Source organism: Chrysochloris asiatica, unplaced genomic scaffold (assembly GCF_000296735.1).
Source record: "Chrysochloris asiatica unplaced genomic scaffold, ChrAsi1.0 scaffold00067, whole genome shotgun sequence".
NCBI classification, from domain to species: Eukaryota; Metazoa; Chordata; class Mammalia; order Afrosoricida; family Chrysochloridae; genus Chrysochloris; species Chrysochloris asiatica.
In genome coordinates, this window is record NW_006408585.1 from 15,368,396 (window position 1) to 15,383,656 (window position 15,261).

At 39.7% G+C, this 15,261-nt stretch overlaps 2 pseudogenes; both read right to left on the reverse strand.

Annotated features, from left to right (window-relative positions):
* Positions 1-2,402, reverse strand: part of LOC102826000 — a 22,217-nt pseudogene extending 19,815 nt beyond the window's left edge.
* A 4,916-nt stretch (positions 2,403-7,318) lies between these two features.
* LOC102837597 lies at positions 7,319-7,688 on the reverse strand (annotated as a pseudogene).
* Positions 7,689-15,261: the final 7,573 nt, after the last annotated feature.

The window sequence follows — 15,261 nt, forward strand, 5'->3', positions numbered from 1 at the left end:
TGATATGGAGCTTTTCCATCATCTCTTTCCACAGATGTAGTCAATTTGATTTCTGTGTATTCCATCTGGTGAGGTCCATGTGTACAGTCGTCTCTTATGCTGTCTAAAGAAGGTATTTGAAATGAACAAATCATTGATTTTGCAGAATTCTGACATGCTATCTCTAGCATAATTTCAATCACCAAGGCCATATTTTCCAACTACTAATCCTTCTTTGCTTCCAACCTTTGCATTCCAATCACCACTAATGATTTATACATCTTGATTGCATGTTTGATCAATTTCAGATTGAAGAAGTTGGTAGAATTCTTCTATTTCATCCTCACTGGCTTTAGTGGTTAGTATGTAAATTTGAATAATAGTGGTATACCTGGTCTTCCCTGTAGGCACAGTGTTGCACCTCATGACTGATCTGGATATGTTCTTTTTGACAATGAATGCAACACAATTCCTCTTCAATTTGTCATCCTCAGCATAGTAAACCAGGTGGTTGTCAGATTCAAAATGGCCAATACCAACCAGTCCATTTCAGGTCACTAATGTCTAAGATATCAATGTTTATGTGTGCCATTTCATTTTTGACAATTTCTAATTTTCCTAGATTCATACTTCATATATTCCATGTTCTTAGTTTCAATGATGTTTACAGCTGTTTCTCTTCATTTTGAGTTGTGCCCCATCAGCCAATGAAGGTCCTGCAGACTTTACTCCCTTCGTGTCATCACGGTCACTTTGAGGAGGTAGCTCTTTCCCAGTCGCATTCTGAGTGCCTTCCAAGCAGCGGGGCTCATTTTCCGGCACTATGTCTAACAGTGTTTCTCTGCTATTCATAAGGTTTTCAGTGACAAAATATTCTGAAGTAGTTCGTCACGTCTTCTTCCTGGTTGGCCTTTGTCTGGAAGCTCATCTGAAACCTGTCCACCATGGGTGACCCTACTGGTATTTAAAATGCCAGGGGCATAACTTCCAGAATCACAGCAACTCACAAGCCACCATAGTATGACAAGTGACAGATGAGTGGTGGATGGACCATATAAGTCCCTGGAAATTGTTTGCTCTGGCCCTGCCAAGGCAAATGCAGTTCCAGCTATCACATTTGTTGTTGTTGATGTTAAGTGCTGTTGAGTTGGCTCCGACTCACAGCGACCCTGTATAGGGTCTCAAGGAGCAGCTGGTGGGTTTGAACTGCTGATCTTGTGGTTTGCAGTTCAGGGTTGAGCCTACAGTGACATACTAGGAGTCTAGCCATCATATTAGGGGTGAATTGATTAAATGCTTGACCAAATATAGAATGCTGATTTTATTTTTCAAAAGTTTTTATTGTGAACTGAGTGAGAGTTTACATGGAAGAATATTGGTTTTATACTCATTGTTTCATTGCAATGATTACAATCCACTCCATGCCTCATCATTCAACAGTATATGTTTTTAGTCCCTCTGTTTGTTTGTTTTTTCACTATAGCAGGCTAATTTTTAACTTGATAATTTTGTATGGCCCACAAATTATGAGATAAATACCCAATGACCCTTGTCAGAAAAAGGTTTCCCACCCCTGTTCTAGAAAGTTCCATGTAGTCTTTCTCTTACTTGACTGTAATTTTCATAAACCACCAAACAACTTCTGATATTTTTAGGTTTTGATTATGCATGTACTCAAAATTCACAGTCTTTATGAACAGACGTTTATAGAAGGCTTTCCATCCTTCTTGTATGCTCTGCAAACTTCTGACTGTATGCTTCATTTGTTAAACCCAGGGATTATTGTAAAGGGAAACATGTGCCCTGTTCTATGGACCCTGGAGAGCTGGTAACATACCATATGATAAGCACTGGACTGTGAGCCACAAGGTTGGTGGTTCAAGCCCACCAGCAGCTCCATGGTAGAAAGATAAGACTTTCTGCTCCCTCAAAGATTTAAAGTCTCAGAAACCCTTACAGGGTGACTGTAAGTTGAAACCAACTCAATAGTACTTAACAACAATAACCTTAATAAACCTGATTTTTAAATGAAGGAACTACTTACTGATAGATGCAACAATATGGATGAACCTCAAAAAATATTATACTAAGCCAAAAAAAAGCCCGACACAAAGACTACATATTATACGATTCCATTTAATGATGTTCACAAACAGGTAAAACTAATGAATGGTGTTAAAAAGCAGAACAGTGGTTGCCTATGGGGCGTGGGCCACACGGGGACTTTGGTGATGGCAATATTCTCTATTTCATTGGGGGTGGTGGTGGTTATATTTACTGAAACTCAGAACTGTACACTTAAGATTGGTGCATTTCACCAGTTTTGAATTGTATGCCAAAAAAGAAAGAAAAAGTCACAATAAAAAAAGAGATGACACATGAGATGGTTGCTGGAGTAATTTCTGTATGTTAATTACCGTCATTGTGATTGTATGACAGGCAATCCTAGGGCAAAGGGCGGGACGCAAGGCACAGACAACCACAGGAACTGAGAAACCACAGCCTGCTGAATGGCCCAAATGCTCTCTACTTGCAAGTAGCCTTAACCTCATGTTTTAGAAATATCTATAAGGATGCTTTGGTAGTGTAGTGGTTATGAATCGAGCTATGAACCTCAAGGTCAGCAGTTTGAAACTACCAGCTGTTCCGCAGGAGAAAGATGAGGCTTTCTGCTCCCATAAAGATTTACAGCCTTGGAAACTCTGTACAGGGTCTCTATGAGTCGGAGCCAACTCCACGGCACAGAACAACAATAACATAAGGAATTCTGGAGTCCTGGTGAGGGTATGGTGCTGTGGGTTAATGCGCTGGACTACAAGGTTGGCTTGAAGCGCAAAGTCAGCAGTTCAATCTCACCTGCCGTTCCTCAGAAACCCTACACAGGATTGCTATAAGTTGGAACCGACTCGATAGCACTTAAGAACAATAATAACATAAGGACTTCTAGTGTGGTGCTGTGATCAGCACAAGCCTGCGAACCACTGCAGTTCAAACCCACCAGCTGCTACTTGGAAACCTTATACAGGGCCGCTATGAGTCAGAATTGACTTGACGGCACAACAATAAGGAACAGAAAGCAACATGAACAGTCATATGCCTGCCAAGTACATCACCCTTGAGTGGTAGGGAAGGACTTTTGTGAGCACATGGAACAAGGGCCATGAACAAATAAGAGCTCTGCCAACTGGAAAAAGGAGGGCAATAGATGTGGGGGCAATGAACATTTTCTCCTTCTTTGCCAACCCCCTACGTTCCTTCCTAGCTTCCCAGCTATTCCTTACAAGGCTAATGCCTCGGTCACGTGCCAAGATTCATATGCCATCTTCAACCACCACTCATTTTCAGCTGAAATTGCTTTTCTCTCAAACATGCAAACCTTTCTGGACAATTGGGGATTGCTGGTCTACAATTTGCTGTCCTTCAGAGTTCTATGCCCTTGAAGATGTCTCTTATCCAAGGCAAGGACCCAGGCCATCCCAAAGCATTTTGGCAGTCCTGCTGTGGCCCTGGAGGATAATGCCCTGGACTGCAAGGTCAGTTTGAATCGCGAGGTCAGCGGTTCAAATCTACCAGCCACTCCTAGGAAACCCTATGCAGGGTCACTATGAGTTGAAACCGACTCGAAGGCACTTAACAACAACAATGGTGTACGTAACTGGTACAACATGCTCCCTCTCTATAGCAGACCTTGAGTTGGTTGAGGCCAGAGTTTACATTAACACTACTCTGTCTTATGTTGTTGTCACGTTCTGTTGAGTCAGTTTCCGAGGAGTAGCTGGTGGGTTTGAGCCACCAAGCTTGCAGCTAGCAGTACAGTGCTTATCCTATAATGCCACACCAGGACTCCACCATGTCTTTAAGCATTGCACACCCCCATGTCCCTACTCTAGGGAGGTTTAATAAGTCTCTTGTACTAAAGAACAAAGTTATCTCCCATGTGGATTGGATGGGGAGCTGATCAGAGTGACAAGCTGATGATGATCAGTTTCCACCTGGATGATCGGTGGGTAAAGTATTGCAGTTCTCAATGGGTAGCAAAGCCCAGGAAAACAGAGCTCAGCTGCTAACCAGCTTCCTGGGGTTTGGCAAAGTAGTGCCTGGTCCTAGGAGAATTTCAGCTTCGTTGAGTTCACACTCTCCTAACCAGCTTTCTGGTAGTGAAACACCACTTTTCAGGGTGTAAATGGAATTTATTTAGAGGAAAAGGTACAATCTTATGGTGCAGCTTGAATGACTTCCAAATCTCCAATTCTCTTGTGCCTAGAAAACTGCATTTGCCTCTCAGATTGTGAGTGAGTTTTCCTGGCCAAAAACTGCCCAACACTATGTTTTAAAAATTCATTTTTTATAGTGGTAAAATATATATATATAGGTTAAAACATAAAAGTTTATACGTATAACATAAATATTGTCAACTTAACCATTCTCAAGTGTCCAGTTCAGCGACAGCAATTGCATTCATAATGTTATGTAATAATAATCATTCTTTCCAAAATCCTATTTTCACCCTAGGGTCTTTAGTACTGAATACATCATGTTCGATTCCTTCCTTTCTCTTGTCTCTGCATCCAATCAAAGAAGTACTGTCAAGTTTATTTCTCAAGTACTATCAAGTATGTTTGTTGTTGTTGTGATGTGCCCTGGAGTTAGTTCCAACTCATAGCGACCCTGCACAGGGTTTCCGAGACTGTAAATCTTTATAAGAGCAGAAAGCTTCATCTTTCTCCCCCAGAACAGCTGGTAGTTTCGAACTGCTGATCCTGAGGTTAGCAGCCCGATTCCTAACCACTACGATACCAGAGCTCCTTATCATGTATGTTTAGCATCCCAGTTTATACCTGGATCATTGTGATGGGCTTCCTGCTTCCAGTCACACTATGTACATTTAGGCAGTTTGTGTCCTGCACAAAGGTATGCCAAAAGGGGTAAGTGGAGCTAAAGGACAGCCTGTATTCCTGTGCCCTGGTGTAGCTCTCTGTCTATATGGAGAGAGATCTTTTTAATGTATATAAAGCTACCACATAACCCGAGAGAACCCAATAAGCCCTAGACTGTGAACCACAAGTTCTGTGAACCTGCCTGTCATTCTGTGGGAGCAAGATGAGGTTTTCTGTTACCTCGAAGATCTACAAACTCAGAAATCCTATACAGGAACTGACTCAACAACATTTAGCATCACCACCACCATATAATCCCAGTTATTTAGACCTGCAATGTCCAATACTAATAGAGTAGCCACTAACCACATGTGGTTATATAGATTGTACTTTATAAACATGAAGTAAAATGTAAAGTTCAATTCCTCAGTCATACTGGCCACATTGCACGTGGTCAGTAGGGGCATGTGGTAGGAAAGATAAAGAATATTGTCATTGTTTCAGACGGTTCTATTGAACAGCCCTGGGGAGGCCCTGTTCTAAACAGTCCTGTATACAGTTTGTTAGTGGTGTGATGTTAAATGTGAATCTAAACATGTCTCCCTCTTAAAAGCCTTCAATGATGTCCCCTTTTATTAGCAGCAATCACTTAGCAGGAGTGAAGTCAATTTTTTAGGTCACAACCAGCAAAAAAAGCCCATAAATAAATAAAACAAACCAGAATAGAATGGAGAGTACCCACAGGTCATAGGTATCATTTTGTGATGTTTCTATAAATTTCTGTTATATTTATATCTCAATGTCTCTATAGCTAGATATAAATTTTGTTGTTAAGTGCTGTCTAGTTGGTTCCGACTCATAGCGATCCTGTATAGGGTTTCCAAGGAGCAACTGCTGAGTTCAAACCGCTGACCTTGTGGTTCAAACCAACCTTGTGGTCCAGTGCTTTATCCCATAGCACCACCCCAGGACTCCAGATATAAATATAACCTCTTTTTAATTTTTCTATGTATATAACATTCCAGTAGGTTACAATGACTAAGTCTTTCTAATTGAATGTGGTGGGGAAAAAAAAAAAGGAAAAATATAGCCTATGAGATATAAAATTGAGCTCCTCAGCAAGTCCAATGAAGTCCTCTCTAATCTGATCTCTTGCCCGCCCATCCCTTTCTGACCTTGTCTCTCATCACTCTCTGTCTTGCACTTATGTTCCATTAATTTAGACCTGCTGGGGCTTTCTTTCTTTTCATTTTTCACTTTTGTGTGTTTGCTTGCTCAGGCTGAACCTGACTATTGGGTCTTCCCTCTTTCTGCCTGGACAACTTCTTCTACTCATAATGATGTCTTCAGTTTAGGAAACATGTACTCTAGGGATCTTGTCCAGAATGCTCCAGGATGGGGTGGGCACCATTATTTAAACTTTCCTAACATAAATCTCCTGGTGTGCCACTGGAGGATCAGCACTGGACTGTGAACCACAAGGTTAGCAGTTCAAACCAACCAGCTGCTCCTCAGAACCTGTATAAAGTGTTGCTATGAGTCGTAACTGACTCAGTGGCACTTATGAGGCACTGTGGATTAATGTGCTGGACTTTGTTGGTTTGAATTGCAAGATCAGCCGTTCAAGCTCGCCAGCTGCTCCTTGGAAGCCCTATGCAGGGTCACTATGGGTCAGAACCGACTCAGCAACAACATGAGTCATAAGTGACTCAACGGCACTTAACAACAACAACAACAACATACACCTCAGAAGCTTTGGTGGCATAGTTGGTTATGTCTTGGACTGCTATCCACAAGGAGAAGCTGTGAGTTTGAACCACCGAACTTGCAGTTCAAACGACTTTGCAGTCTGAGCATTAGCCCACAGTGCCACACCAGGACTCTACAGAGTAGTATAAGCTGGAACCGACTCAACAACACACAACCACTACCACCACCAACATGCCACTCTGAGTTAAGTGTTAGCCTTCTAACTGGAGATGAAGGGGCTGTCTGCTTTTATAACAATTTACAGATTCAGAAACCCTGAGGAACAGATCAACTTGGTCCTACAGGGTTGCTATGAGTTGGAATTGACTCGATGGCAACAGATTTTGTGTTGGTTTAATAGATTACAGTCACTTGTTAGATGTCATTGAGTCGGCTCTGACTCATAGCAACCTTATGTAGAACAGAATGAAGCTTCTTTCTAGTATTCTCTGTTTTCAGTCAATATCCATCCGTCTTCAGCAATGATATCCCTCATTCCAGGTTCTCTTCTGAATCAGGCTTGAATTTCTGGATGCTCACTGTTGATGTACTGCTGCAATTTACTTGTATGTGATACTAGTGATATTATTCTATCTTTTTTTTTTTTTTTTTTCTGTTCAATGAAAGTGAAACTTTATTGAGGGCCCAGGGCCATGGGGTTCAGAAGAACCCCACTAGCGGGAGGCAGGGGAGCCAGCAGAGAGGAGTCCTTATTATTTGACATTCTTCTTGGGGCGCAGGTTGTTGGTGTGGCCGCACTTCTTCTTGCGGCAGTTCACAGCACGACGGTGGAGGTGAGCCTAGCACTGCCGCAGCAGATCATCTTGTCACAATTGTACTTCTGGGCGAGTTGGCGCAGGGTGCAGGGTGGGCTCTTTCTGGATGTTGTAGTCTGAGAGAGTGCGGCCATCCTCCAGCTATTTATCTGCAAAAATCAGATGTTGCTGGTGGGGGGATACCCTCCTTGTCTTGGATTTTGGCTTTGACATTCTCGATGGTGTCACTGGGCTCCACCTCAAGAGTGATGGTCTTGCCCATCAGGGTCTTCACAAAGATCTGCATCTCTGCGTCTGCCGCTTGGCCGCCTTGCGGAAGAGAAAGAGGACCTATTCTATCATTTTTGCGTTCCATTGGATCACTTTTCTGTGGAATGGGCATGAAGGTGGATTTCTTCCAATCTGTTGGCCAGGTAATTGTCTTCCAAATTTCTTGGCATAGATAAATGAGTATCTCCAGTGTTGCAACAACAGTATGTTTTCAGTCAAATTTCAATTTGTATTCAGTCAATTCCTGGGGCCTGTTTTTTCTCCAATACCTTCAATAAATATAGGTTGGACTTCTTCCTTCAGTACCATTGGTTCTTGATTATATGGTACCTCTTGAAATGGCTGAGCATCAACCAATTCTATTTGGTACAGTGACTCTGTGTATTCATTGCATTTATTATATGCTTTGGCATTCTATATTTTGCCTATAGAATCCTTCAGTATTGCAACCCAATGTTTGAATTTGTCTTTAGTTCTTCAGTTTGAGAAATGTTGAACATGTTCTTTCCTTTTGGTATTCTAACTCCAGGTCTTAGCACATCTCATTATAATACTTGATTTTGTCTTCTCACACTGCCCACTGGCATTTTCTGTTCACTTTTTACTTCTTCATTTCTCCCATTCACTTTAACGTCTCTGTGCTCAAGATCAAGTTTCAGAGTCTCTCTTTTTTTTTTAAGAACATACTTTATTGAGAGATCATTTTAATAGTGCCTTCATCAGTAATTCAGTTTTTATTTGAAGCAGTTAACTTCTCACTAGATAAAATGGTATTCATTTTATACTTAATATGTGTAAAGTGTTTTCACATACTATTTAACTTAATCATCATAGCCACAGGCAAATTAACAAGTTGACATCTGTGGTATTGCCCAGAATACCTTCTTGAAGGACCATAAAAATCTATGAGCACTTATCATTGGAAGACAGAGATGTTCCTATTGCTCAGAAGTCCTTTAAGGTCTCCTTACACAAATTGTGGTTTGAGGACCAGAAGCATCAACAACCCCCAGGAATTTGTCAGAAAAGCAGAATCTCAGGCAACCCAGACTTCCTAAAAGAGAATTTGCACTTCAGCAAGGTCTGTACTAAAGTTTGAAAAATGTTGAAGCGATTGTAGCTATGTGGTTAGAAGTGCTACTTTTATAAACTGCTTTGGTGAGCTATATCCCTAGGAGACACGCTCAAATACAAATTGTTGCTCATTAAATTGACGCTGGATGGCAGATATAGGCAATTTTGAGTTCTTACTTTTCTAAAGGAGCCTTCGTGTCACAGTGGTTAAGCATCCGGCTACTAACTGACATACTTTTTTTTTTTGGTCTTTCTTTTCAACGACTTTTCCCTTTCTCCATGTATGATGTTCTTGATATAATCCCACAACTCTTCTGGTCACTAATGTTTAATGCATCAAACTGTTTCTTGAGACTGTCTCTAAATTCTGAATAAAATATATTCAAGGTCATATTTTGCCTCTCATGAACTTGTTTTAATGTTCTTTAGCTTCAGCCTGAACTTGCATATGAGCAATTGATGGTCTGTTTCACTGTCTGTCTCTGGCCTTGTTTTAGGTGATGTTATTGAGCTTTTCCATTGTCTCTTCCTACAGATGTGTTGTTGTTAAGTGCCATCAAGTTGATTGCAATTCATAGGGACCCTGTACAGGGCTTCCGAGGAGGAGCTGGTGGGTTTCAATTGCCAACCTTGTGGTTTGTAGTCCAGTGCTGATCCTACAGCACCACATTAGGAGTCCTTTAGTCAGTTTGATTCCTGTGCATTCCATCTGGTGAGATCTACCTGTATAGTCAATCACCTTTTATGTTGTTAAAAAAAAAAAAAAAAAAAAAGTACTTGTAATGAATGAAGCATTAGTCTTGCCAAGTTCTATTATGTGTTTTCCAGCATTGCTTCTATCACAAAAGTTATATTTTCCAACTACTGATCCTCTTTCTTTCCAACTTTCACATTCCAATCACCAGTAATTGTTAATACATCTTGGTTTCACTTTTGGTCCAAGTTACTAGAATTCTTCATTTTCCGTCAACACTGGCTTTAGCAGTTGGTGCGTAAATTTCAATAATAGTGGTATTAACAGGTCTTTGTGGATGCATAGATATTATCTTACAGCATTGTACTTTAAGATACATCTTGAGATGCTCTTTTTGACAATGAATGCTCTTCATTTTGTCATTCTGGCTGTGTAAACCATCTGATTTACTAATTGACAATGGTCAATACCACCAGTCCATTTCAACTCACTAGTGACTATGATATTGATTTTTATGTGTTCCATTTCCTTTTTGATGACTTCTAATTTTCCTAGATACGTTATCCATGTTCCAATTATTAATGGATGTTTGCAGCTGTTTGACCTCATTTTGGTTGTGCCCCATCAGAAAATGAAGGTTCCAGAAACTTTGCTCCATCATTATGGTCAATCTCCTTTGAGGAGGCAGCTCTTCCCCAGCTGTATTTTGAGTACCTTCCAACCTGATGTGCTCATCTTTTGGCACTATATCAGATAGTGTTTCATTACTATTCATAAGGTTTTAAGTTGTGAAGCATTCAGAAGTGGTCTGCCTCTCCTTTTTCCTACCATGGGTGACCCTGTTGTTGTTAAGTGCTGTCCAGTTGGTTTCCAAGAAGTGGTTGATGGGGTTGAGCCGCTGACCTTTAAGTTAGCAGTCAGTGCTTATCCTACAGTGCCACATCAGGGTTCCACTGGTATTTAAAATATTGGTGGCATAACTACCAGCAACACAACATACAAGCCACTACAGTACCACAAACTGGCAGATGAGTGGTGGCATCATTTCTTTAGCTACCCTATATGCAAGAGCAAGTTTCAGAGTCTCTTTGGCCATTCATTTTGGTCTTTTCTTAATTTTCTGTCTTATTGACAACCCTTTGCTTTCTTTAGGTATGATGTCCTTGATGTCATCCCACAACTTGTCTTGTCTTTGGTCATTAGTGTGTCAAATCTAGTCTTTATATGGTCTCTGAATTCAGATGGGATATACTCAAGTCTGTATTTAGCCCCTCATGGTCTTTATTTTAATTTTCTTTAGCTTCAACTTGAACCTGCATATGAGCTACTGCAGTCGGCTCCTTGTCTTGCTCTGACTGATGATAATAAACTACTCCATACCTCTTTCCAGAGATGTACTTGACTTCTTTTGTATTCTATTCATCTGATGATATCCATATATATAGTTGCTGTTGATGCTGTTAAAAAGGAGACATTTGTAATGAATAAGTGGTCTTGAAAAATTCCATCAGGAAATCTCCACTGTTGTTTTTATCACCAAGGCTTTATTTTTCAACTGCTGACCTTTCTCCTCTGTTCCCAACTTTCATATTCTAATCACCAATAATTATCCATGCACTGATTACATTTTCAGTTTGATCAATTTCAGACTGCAGAAGTTAGTGAAAATCTTTAACAGCCACATCTTTGGCCTTAGTAGTTGGTGTATAAATTTGAATAATAATTTTATTAACTGGTCTTTCTTCTAGGCATATAGACATTATCCAATCAATGACAATATTTGTAGTGACAGCATTCAAGATAAATCTTGAATTTTTTTTTTTCCCCAATAAATAAGATACCATTCCTCTTCATTTTGACATTCCTGGAACAGTAGACCATATAACTGACTGATTCAAAATGGCCAATACCAGTCCATTTCAGCTCAAACCTAGAATATTGACCTTTTTGCATTACATTTAAGTTTTGGTGACTTCCCATTTTCCTAGATTCATACTTTGTACAGTCCACATTCCAATTATTGCATGTTTGCAGCTGCGTCTTCTCATTTTGTGTTGTACCACACTAATAAATGAATGTCCTTAAAGATTTACTGCACCCATATCATTAAGGTCGACTATATTTTGAGGAGACAGCTTTTCCCTAGTCATGTTTTGAATGTCTTCCAGAACGAAGAGCTCATCTTATGACATTAGATCAGACAAGGTTCTTTTGCTTTTCATTGGCCAAGTTTTCAAGATGTAGATTACTAGGTTCTTCTTCCTAGTCTGTTTTACTCAGGAAGCTCTTCTGAAAACTGTCAACTATGGGTGATCCTGCTGGTATTTGAAATACCAGTGGCAGAGCTTCCAGCATTACAGCTATATGCAAATCCCAACATTATCACAAACTGACAGATGAATAGTGGGACATTTACTTGCAGAGTTATAATACTACTAAAATTATTTGTTTAAGTGCTTGTGTCTGGCACTGTACTAAGTTCTTAGAGAGTTGTTGTTAGGTGTCATAGAGTCATTTGTAACTCATAGTGACCCTATGCACAGTAGAACGAAACTGCCAGGTTCTGAACCATTCTCACAATTGTTGTTATACTTGAGCCCATTGTTGGTGCCACTGGGTCAATCCATCTCATTGGGAGGCTTCCTCGTTTTCACTGACCCTCCACTTTTCCAAGCACAATGTCCTTCTCCAGGGACTGGCCCCTACTGACAACATGTCCAAAGAAAGAGGTGAAATTTTGCCATCATCGCTTTTAATGAGCATCCTGGATGTACTTCCAAGACAAATTTGTTTGTTCTTCTGGCATTCCATGGTACTTTCAATATTCTTCTTCAATGCCTTACTTCAAATGCATTGATTCTTCTCTGGTCTTCCTTATGCACAGTCCAACTTTCACATGCATATGAGGCAATTTAAAATACCAAGGGTTAGGTCAGGGGCACCTTACTCCTCATCGGTGACATCTTTGCTCATTAACACTTTAAAGAGGTCTTTTGCAGCAGATTTGCCTAATGTAATACATCATTTCATCTCTTGAATGCTAGCTACTTCCATGAGTAATGATTGTGGTTCCCAGAAAAATGAAGTCTTTGACAACTTCTATCTTTTCTGTTTTTATCATGATGTTATTTATTGGTCCAGTTGTGAGGATGTTTGTTGTCTTTATCTTGCTTGAGGTGCAATCCATACTGAAGGCTGTAGTCTTTGATCTTCACTAGTATTTCAAGTCCTTTTCTGGCTCACAAACAAGGTTGTTTCATCGGCATGCCACAAGTTTTTCATGAGTCTTCTTTCAATCCTGATACCAAATTCTTCTTTATACAATCCAGTTTCTCAGATTATTTGCTCAGCATACAGATGGAATTAGTACAGTGAATGTATACAACCCTGGCACACACCTTTCCTGATTTTAAACCAGTGTCCCCTTGTTCTGCTATAACGACTGCTTCTTGGCCTATGTACAGGTTCCTCATGAGCACAAATAAGTATTCTGAAATACCTACTCTTTGCAATGTTATCCATAGTTTGTTATAATTCACAGAGTTGAATGCCTTTGCACAGTCAACAAAGCTCAAGTAAACATCTTTCTGCTTTTCTCTGCTTTCAGTCAAGATCCATCTGACATCAACATTGACAACAATAGTTTCACGCTGTCTTCTGAGTCTGACTTGAATTTCTGGCAGTTTCCTGTACAGCTGTAATTGTTTTAAAAACATCTTCAACAAAATTGTACTTGCATGTAGTATTAGTGATATTCTTTGATGACCCATTCCATTGGGTCACCTTTCTTAGGAATTGTCACAAAGGTGCATTTCTTCCAGTTGGTTGGGCGGTAGCTGTCTTCCAAATTGCTTGGCATAGACGACTGAGTGCTTCCAGAGCTGTATCAGTTTGTCGAAATGTTTCAATTTGTATTCCATCAATTCCTGGAGCCTTGTTTTTTGCCAGTGTCTTCAGTGCAGCTTGGACTTCTTTCTTCAATACCATTGGTTTTTGATCATATGATACCTCTTGAAATGGATGAGCATCCACCAATTCTTTTTGCTATAGAGATTCTGTATTCCTTTCATCTTCTTTTGATACTTCCTGTGTTATTCAGTATTTTGAGAATCCAGAGAATCCTTCAATATTGCAACCTGAGACTTGAATTTTTTTTTCAGTTCTTTCAGATTGAGAAATGTTGAGCATGTTTTCCCTTTTGGTTTTCTAACTCCAGGTCTTTGCAGATTTCATTATAATATTTGACTTTGTCTTCTTGAACTGCCACTTCAAAATTTTTATTTAGCTCTTTTACTTCTCCATTTTTTCCAGTTGTTTAAGTTTCTTTGTACTCTAGCAAGTTTTATAGTCTTGTGGGAATGAGTGTCTTTTCTTCAACATTACTGTAATCCTATTTATTGTATTCAAATGACTTTTCTTTTATATTTTTACTACTTTCTGAAGTGAGTAGGGACATTCCAACTTCCTTAAGTTCCCTTAGCAATTTGAAATAGCCAACCGAGTAAGGACAAGAATGTGTGCCTTAGCAATTTGAATTAGCCAATGGGGTAAGGTCAAGACTGTGTGGTTGAAACCCTAGCCAATAGGGTGAGACACAGCCTTAAGACTCGTGTCAGGGATAAAAACCTGACCAGACTACCTGCCCAGTGTGCTTGCTAGCCTGTTCCGGTACAGCTACGTGAACCCTTCTACAGAAGTAAATTTTGCCTTGCTGAGGTAATTTGGTATTATCGAGTGTCTTTTTGTGTGACATTGGGGTTCATTTCTAAGTCTCTTCTGACATCAATTTTAGTCTTTTGTTTCTTTCCTGCCTTTTTAATGACCTTTTACTTTCTTTGTGTGTGTTATTCTTGATGCCATCCCACAACTCTTCTAGTCATCAGTGTTTATGATGAAGTCTGTTCTTGAGAAATATTTAGATTCAGGTGGGATTTATACAAAGTCATATTTTAGTTCTTGTGGAGTTATTTTACTTTTCTTCAGCTCCAGCCTGAATTTGCAGATGAACAATTGATGATCTGTTCCACAGTCAGTCCCTTGTCTTGTTTTGACTGATGATACTAAACTTCTCTATTGACTCTTCCCACAGACGTAGTCAATTTGATTCCTATGTATTCCATATGGCTTGGTTCACATGTAGAGTCATTGTTTACGTTGTTGAAAAAAGATATGTGCAGTGAATAATCTCATTGATCTTATAAAATTCTACCATATAATCTCCAGCATTGCTTCTATCACCAAGACCATGCTTTCCAACTACAGATCCTTCATCTTTCTTTCTAGCACTCACATTCCAATAAACAGTAATTATCAATGCATCTTGATTGCATGTTTGATGGATTCAGACTGAATAAGTTGCTGTTGTTGTTGTTAAGTACAGTCAAGTCAGTTCTGACTCACAGCAACCCTGTCTAGGGTTTCTGAGGAGCAGCTGGTGGGTTTGAACCAATGACCTTGTGGTTCAAACTGATCTTGCAGTCCAATGATTTCTCCTATAGCGCCACACCAGGATGCCTTCAAATCCATCATCACTGGTTTTAAGTGGTTGATGCACAAAATTTAATAATACCGGTATTGACTGGTATTCCTTGTAGATGTATAGATATTTTTCTATCACAGACAGCAAAGTACTTCAAGGCAGATATTGAAAATTTCTTTTACATGATGAATGTGATACCATTTCCTCTTCAGTTTGCTGTTCCCTACATAGTAAATCCTATGATTATCTGATTCAAAATAACTAATACAGGTCCATTTCAGTTTACTAATAGATAGAATATTGGTCTTTATGCGTTCCATTTCATTTTCGATGACTTTCAATTTTCCTAGATACTTTGTACAT